The following is an 8,593-nucleotide window of genomic DNA, read 5'->3' on the forward strand; positions in this document are numbered from 1 at the left end:
CAGCGCTTTCCTTCCTGTCAGTGCTGTAGCCACTGATTGTGCTCCATAGCAATCCCGCAACAGCGGGATTTGTATTGATTATTATTTAGTATAATCAGGAAAGTGTTATTTATACTCAACAAAAATATAAACGCAACACTTTTGGTTTTGCTCCAATTTTGTATGAGATGAACTCAAAGATCTAAAACTTTTTCCACATACACAATATCACCATTTCCCTCAAATATTGTTCACAAACCAGTCTAAATCTGTGATAGTGAGCACTTCTCCTTTGCTGAGATAATCCATCCCACCTCACAGGTGTGCCATACCAAGATGCTGATTAGACACCATGATTAGTGCACAGGTGTGACGTAGACTGCCCACAATAAAAGGACACTCTGAAAGATGCAGTTTTATCACACAGCACAATGCCACAGATGTCGCAAGATTTGAGGGAGTGTGCAATTGGCATGCTGACAGCAGGAATGTCAACCAGAGCTGTTGCTCGTGTATTGAATGTTCATGTCTCTACCATAAGCCGTCTCCAAAGGTGTTTCAGAGAATTTGGCAGTACATCCAACCAGCCTCATAACCGCAGACCACATGTAACCACACCAGCCCAGGACCTCCACATCGAGCATGTTCACCTCCAGGATCGTATGAGACCAGCCACTCGGACAGCTGCTGAAACAATCGGTTTGCATAACCAAAGAATTTCTGCACAAACTGTCAGAAACCGTCTCAGGGAAGCTCATCTGCATGCTCGTCGTCCTCATCAGGGTCTCAACCTGACTCCAGTTCGTCGTCGTAACTGACTTGACTGGGCAAATGCTCACATTTGCTGGCGTTTGCCACGTTGGAGAGGTGTTCTCTTCAACTCTATGCGAAGGAGATGTGTTGCACTGCATGAGGCAAATGGTGGTCACACCAGATACTGACTGGTATCCCCCCCCAAATAAAACAAAATTGCACCTTTCAGTGTCCTTTTATTGTGGGCAGTCTAAGGCATACAAGTGCACTAATCATGGTGTCTAATCAGCATCTTGATATGGCACACCTGTGAGGTGGGATGGATTATCTCAGCAAAGGAGAAGTGCTCACTATCACATATTTAGACTGGTTTGTGAACAATATTTGAGGGAAATGGTGATATTGTGTATGTGGAAAAGTTTTAGATCTTTGAGTTCATCTCATACAAAATGGGAGCAAAACCAAAAGTGTTGTGTTTATATTTTTGTTGAGTGTATGTAACATATGCATTGATTTGTATAATGGCACTGTTTATCATGTTGATCAGTTTCATTTTTATGTGGATTCCAGCGCTGGTTCATTTTGGTGTATAATTTACGCCACCTCTCGACCTTGTGTATATTTTCAGCGCAGCGTACGCCAACGACCACAATGATAAATGCCAAGTAGCGCAGCCGTTTTGGCCTACACCCCATATACGCTCAAATATCGCCGTTCGCAACGTTGATACATGAGGCCCACTGTAACAGGGATTTTGGTCCACTCCTCCATACAGATCATCTCCAAATCTTTCAGGTTTGGAGTTTCAGCTCCCTCCAAAGATTTTCTATTGAGTTCAGGTCTGGAGACTGGCCAGGCCACTCCAGGACCTTGAAATGTTTCTTACAGAGCCCCTCCTTAGTTGCCCTGGCTGTGTGTTTGGGGTCATTGTCATGCTGGAAGACCCAGCCATGACCCATCTTCAATGCTCTTAATGAGGGAAGGAGGTTATTTGCCAAAATCTAGCAATACATGACCCCATCCATCCTCCCTTCAATACGGTGCAGTCGTCCTGTCCCCTTTGCAGAAGAGCACCCCGAGAGTATGATGTTTCCACCCCCATGCTTCACGGTTGGGATGGTTTTCTTGGGGTTGTTCTCATCCTCTAAACATGGTAAGTGGAGTTGATTCCAAAAAGCTCTATTCTGGTGTCATCTGACCACATGACCTTCTCCCATGCATCCTCTGGATCATCCAGATGGTCACTGGTGAACTTCAAATGGGCCTGGACATGTGCTGGCTTGAGCAGGGGGACCTTGGTGCCCTGCAGGATTTTAAACCATGACAGCATCACGTGTTACTAATGTAATCTTTGTGACTGTGGTCCCAGCTCTCTTCAGGTCATTGACCAGGCCCTCCTGTGTAGTTCTGAGCTTTCTCAGAATCATCCTTACCCCACAAAGTGAGATCTTGCATGGAATCCCAGACAAAGGGGGAGATTGACAGTCATCTTGTGTTTCTTCCACTTTCTAATAAATAATCATTACAGTTGTTGTCTTCTACCAAGCTGCTTGCCTGATGTCCTGTAGTCCATCCCAGCCTTGTGTAGGTCTACAGTTTTGTCCCTGGTGTCCTTAGACAGGTCTTTGGTCTTGGCTATGGTGGACAGGTTGGAGTGTGATTGATTGAGTGTGTGAACAGGTGTCTTTTTACACAGGTTTCAAGTTCAAACAGGTGCAATTAACACAGGTAAGAGTGCAGAATAAGAGGGCTTTTTAAAGAAAAATTAACAGGTCTGTGTGAGCCAGAATTCTTGCTGGTTGGTAGAGGATCAAATACTTATTTGCAGCAGTAACATACAAATAAATTATTTTAAAAAAATCATACATTGTGATTTCCGGATTTTTTTTTTTTTTTTTTCAGATTATGTCTCTCACAGTGGACATGCACCTAAGATTAAAATTTCAGACCCCTCCATGATTTCTAAGCGGGAGAACTTGCAAAATGGCAGGGTGTTCAAATACGTATTTTCCTAACTATATATATATACAGTAGACGTGTGTATGTGTGTGTGCATCAACAACTGGGGCTAATAAAAGGTTAACAGAGGCCTGTTTATCAGCTAAAAACAATGAAATTGGTAATTGTTTGGAACTACTTTGAAAATGTGATATAATAAAATGAAAAACTCTTCCAAGAAATTATTTTCACAAAAATTCTTAAGTATTATCTAAAAAGTGAAAATTTTAAATAATTTCTTGTCAGTCCATTTTGTTTATTTATTTATTATCTCTTTGTTTATCCTTTTTGTTCATTCGTTTTGGTGACATACTACACATTATGTTCACATAAAAGAAAAAGGGAAATTTAAGAAAAAAGATATGAAGCACTCAAAATCAATGAGTTTCTCATAATAAACTTACATTACGGTTCCCTTGAAAATATTTGTCAAAATAATTTGCAAATTTTTGCCACTTGGACTGAAAATTTAATTTTCAATTCAGTTTCAATTTATTAATTTATATTGCGCCATCTCACGACAGAGTCGCCCCAAGGCGCTTCACACAATTCATAACAACACAAGGTAATTTAAAATCAAAATTAAATTCAAGAAGGGCACAATAAAAAGATAAAACACAGTAGAATAAAAAAAATTACAAGGCAAACATAAAAACAAATTAGATTGATGATAAGACAGTCTAAACAAGTGGGTCTTCAGTCTTGATTTAAATGTCTCCACTGTGTCAGACTGCCTAATAACTGCAGGTAGATCGTTCCAAAGAGTCGGACCACGGTAGGAGAAGGCTCTATACCCCACAGACTTTTGTTCACCCTCGGAACACACAGAAGGCCTGCACCCTGTGAACGCAAGGGCCATGCAGGTACGTAGGGCTTAACCAAGTCCGCCAGGTAGGAAGGTGCCAGTCCATGAAAAATTTTATAAACCAACAACAAGACTTTAAAATCTGATCTGGCAGAAACCGGAAGCAAATGAAGGGATGCTAGAATGGGTGTAATGTGGTCAAACCTTCTACTTTGTGTCAAAAGTCTGGCAGCAGCATTCTGCAATAATTGAAGACCCCGAATGCTAGAGTACGGCAGACCAGAAAATAAAGCATTACAATAATCCAGTCTGGAAGACATAAATGAATGTATCAACGTCTCAGTATCAGCCATAGACAGGATGGGACAAATCCTTCCTATGTTTCGCAGATGAAAGAAAGCATATCTCTCTTCTGCTGAATCACCTCTAAATTATTTACACATTATTCACTTTGCGTGTTTTTAGGAATCCGCTAGCTTAGCGTAGCTACTAGCTCTTAGCCGATTTAGCATGGCGGCTTCTCCTGTCTCTCCCGCACTTTTCTGCTCTGGGTGTGAAATGTTTAGTTATTCCTCGGCCTCCTTTAGCAGTAATGGTACTTGTAATAAGTGTAGCTTATTCGTAGCTTTGGAGGCCAGGCTGGGCGAATTGGAGACTCGGCTCCGCACCGTGGAAAATTCTACAGCTAGCCAGGCCCCTGTAGTCGGTGCGGGACCAAGGTAGCTTAGCCGCCGTTGTTCCCCTCTGGCAGATCCCGAGCAGCCGGGAAAGCAGGCTGACTGGGTGACTGTGAGGAGGAAGCGTAGCCCTAAACAGAAGCCCCGTGTACACCGCCAACCCGTTCACATTTCTAACCGTTTTTCCCCCACTCGACGACACACCCGCCGAGGATCAAACTCTGGTTATTGGCGACTCTGTTTGAGAAATGTGAAGTTAGCGACACCAGCAACCATAGTCAATTGTCTTCCGGGGGCCAGAGCAGGCGACATTGAAGGAAATTTGAAACTGCTGGTTAAGGCTAAGCGTAAATTTGGTAAGATTGTAATTCACGTCGGCAGTAATGACACCCGGTTACGCCAATCGGAGGTCACTAAAATTAACATTAAATCGGTGTGTAACTTTGCAAAAACAATGTCGGACTCTGTAGTTTTCTCTGGGCCCCTCCCCAATCAGACCGGGAGTGACATGTTTAGCCGCATGTTCTCCTTGAATTGCTGGCTGTCTGAGTGGTGTCCAAAAAATGAGGTGGGCTTCATAGATAATTGGCAAAGCTTCTGGGGAAAACCTGGTCTTGTTAGGAGAGACGGCATCCATCCCACTTTGGATGGAGCAGCTCTCATTTCTAGAAATCTGGCCAATTTTCTTAAATCCTCCAAACCGTGACTATCCAGGGTTGGGACCAGGAAGCAGAGTTGTAGTCTTACACACCTCTCTGCAGCTTCTCTCCCCCTGCCATCCCCTCATTACCCCATCCCCGTAGAGACGGTGCCTGCTCCCAGACTACCAATAACCAGCAAAAAATCTATTTAAGCATAAAAATTCAAAAGAAAAAATAATATAGCACCTTCTACTGCACCACAGACTAAAACAGTTAAATGTGGTCTATTAAACATTAGGTCTCTCTCTTCTAAGTCCCTGTTGGTAAATGATATAATAATTGATCAACATATTGATTTATTCTGCCTAACAGAAACCTGGTTACAGCAGGATGAATATGTTAGTTTAAATGAGTCAACACCCCCGAGTCACACTAACTGTCAGAATGCTCGTAGCACGGGCCGGGGCGGTGGATTAGCAGCAATCTTCCATTCCAGCTTATTAATTAATCAAAAACCCAGACAGAGCTTTAATTCATTGAAAGCTTGTCTCTTAGTCTTGTCCATCCAAATTGGAAGTCCCAAAAACCAGTTTTATTTGTTATTATCTATCGTCCACCTGGTCGTTACTGTGAGTTTCTCTGTGAATTTTCAGACCTTTTGTCTGACTTAGTGCTTAGCTCAGATAAGATAATTATAGTGGGCGATTTTAACATCCACACAGATGCTGAGAATGACAGCCTCAACACTGCATTTAATCTATTATTAGACTCTATTGGCTTTGCTCAAAAAGTAAATGAGTCCACCCACCACTTTAATCATATCTTAGATCTTGTTCTGACTTATGGTATGGAATAGAAGACTTAACAGTATTCCCTGAAAACTCCCTTCTGTCTGATCATTTTTTAATAACATTTACATTTACTCTGATGGACTACCCAGCAGTAGGGAATAAGTTTCATTACACTAGAAGTCTTTCAGAAAGCGCTGTAACTAGGTTTAAGGATATGATTCCTTCTTTATGTTCTCTAATGCCATATAACAACACAGTGCAGAGTAGCTACCTAAACTCTGTAAGGGAGATAGAGTATCTCGTCAATAGTTTTACATCCTCATTGAAGACAACTTTGGATGCTGTAGCTCCTCTGAAAAAGAGAGCTTTAAATCAGAAGTGTCTGACTCCATGGTATAACTCTCAAACTCGTAGCTTAAAGCAGATAACCCGTAAGTTGGAGAGGAAATGGCGTCTCACTAATTTAGAAGATCTTCACTTAGCCTGGAAAAAGAGTCTGTTGCTCTATAAAAAAGCCCTCCGTAAAGCTAGGACATCTTTCTACTCATCACTAATTGAAGAAAATAAGAACAACCCCAGGTTTCTTTTCAGCACTGTAGCCAGGCTGACAAAGAGTCAGAGCTCTATTGAGCTGAGTATTCCATTATCTTTAACTAGTAATGAGTTCATGACTTTCTTTGCTAACAAAATTTTAACTATTAGAGAAAAATTACTCATAACCATCCCAAAGACGTATCGTTATCTTTGGCTGCTTTCAGTGATGCCGGTATTTGGTTAGACTCTTTCTCTCCGATTGTTCTGTCTGAGTTATTTTCATTAGTTACTTCATCCAAACCATCAACATGTTTATTAGACCCCATTCCTACCAGGCTGCTCAAGGAAGCCCTACCAGTATTTAATGCTTCGATCTTAAATATGATCAATCTATCTTTGTTAGTTGGCTATGTACCACAGGCTTTTAAGGTGGCAGTAATTAAACCATTACTTAAAAAGCCATCACTTGACCAGCTATCTTAGCTAATTATAGGCCAATCTCCAACCTTCCTTTTCTCTCAAAAATTCTTGAAAGGGTAGTTGTAAAACAGCTAACTGATCATCTGCAGAGGAATGGTCTATTTGAAGAGTTTCAGTCAGGTTTTAGAATTCATCATAGTACAGAAACAGCATTAGTGAAGGTTACAAATGATCTTCTTATGGCCTCGATAGTGGACTCATCTCTGTGCTTGTTCTGTTAGAACCTCAGTGCTGCTTTTGATACTGTTGACCATAAAATTTTATTACAGAGATTAGAGCATGCCATAGGTATTAAAGGCACTGCGCTGCGGTGGTTTGAATCATATTTGTCTAATAGATTACAATTTGTTCATGTAAATGGGGAATCTTCTTCACAGACTAAAGTTAATTATGGAGTTCCACAAGGTTCTGTGCTAGGACCAATTTTATTCACTTTATATATGCTTCCCTAGGCAGTATTATTAGACGGTATTGCTTAAATTTTCATTGTTACGCAGATGATACCAGCTTTATCTATCCATGAAGCCAGAGGACACACACCAATTAGCTAAACTGCAGGATTGTCTTACAGACATAAAGACATGGATGACCTCTAATTTCCTGCTTTTAAACTCAGATAAAACTGAAGTTATTGTTCTTGGCCCCACAAATCTTAGAAACAGGGTGTCTAACCAGATCCTTACTCTGGATGGCATTACCCTGACCTCTAGTAATACTGTGAGAAATCTTGGAGTCATTTTTGATCAGGATATGTCATTCAAAGCGCATATTAAACAAATATGTAGGACTGCTTTTTTGCATTTACGCAATATCTCTAAAATCAGAAAGGTCTTGTCTCAGAGTGATGCTGAAAAACTAATTCATGCATTTATTTCCTCTAGGCTGGACTATTGTAATTCATTATTATCAGGTTGTCCTAAAAGTTCCCTAAAAAGCCTTCAGTTAATTCAAAATGCTGCAGCTAGAGTGCTGACGGGGACTAGAAGGAGAGAGCATATCTCACCCATATTGGCCTCTCTTCATTGGCTTCCTGTTAATTCTAGAATAGAATTTAAAATTCTTCTTCTTACTTATAAGGTTTTGAATAATCAGGTCCCATCTTATCTTAGGGACCTCGTAGTACCATATCACCCCAATAGAGCGCTTCGCTCTCAGACTGCAGGCTTACTTGTAGTTCCTAGGGTTTGTAAGAGTAGAATGGGAGGCAGAGCCTTCAGCTTTCAGGCTCCTCTCCTGTGGAACCAGCTCCCAATTCAGATCAGGGAGACAGACACCCTCTCTACTTTTAAGATTAGGCTTAAAACTTTCCTTTTTGCTAAAGCTTATAGTTAGGGCTGGATCAGGTGACCCTGAACCATCCCTTAGTTATGCTGCTATAGACGTAGACTGCTGGGGGGTTCCCATGATGCACTGTTTCTTTCTCTTTTTGCTCTGTATGCACCACTCTGCATTTAATCATTAGTGATCGATCTCTGCTCCCCTCCACAGCATGTCTTTTCCTGGTTCTCTCCCTCAGCCCCAACCAGTCCCAGCAGAAGACTGCCCCTCCCTGAGCCTGGTTCTGCTGGAGGTTTCTTCCTGTTAAAAGGGAGTTTTTCCTTCCCACTGTAGCCAAGTGCTTGCTCACAGGGGGTCGTTTTGACCGTTGGGGTTTTACATCATTATTGTATGGCCTTGCCTTACAATATAAAGCGCCTTGGGGCAACTGTTTGTTGTGATTTGGCGCTATATAAAAAAAAAATTGATTGATTGATTGATTAATGTGGGGGCCAAAGGACAACGTAGGATCAAAACGTACCCCAAGATTCCTCACTTTGTCCGGATGTCAAATGACAAGGGTCTATTTTAGCCATTATATAAAACAAATAATGAATGTTTTTACATCCTTTCAATGGTAAGAATATTTCACGAGATGAAAGCTGGAACATACCATTC

The sequence above is a fragment of the Thalassophryne amazonica genome, chromosome 4, assembly GCF_902500255.1.
Source record: "Thalassophryne amazonica chromosome 4, fThaAma1.1, whole genome shotgun sequence".
Taxonomy (NCBI): Eukaryota; Metazoa; Chordata; class Actinopteri; order Batrachoidiformes; family Batrachoididae; genus Thalassophryne; species Thalassophryne amazonica.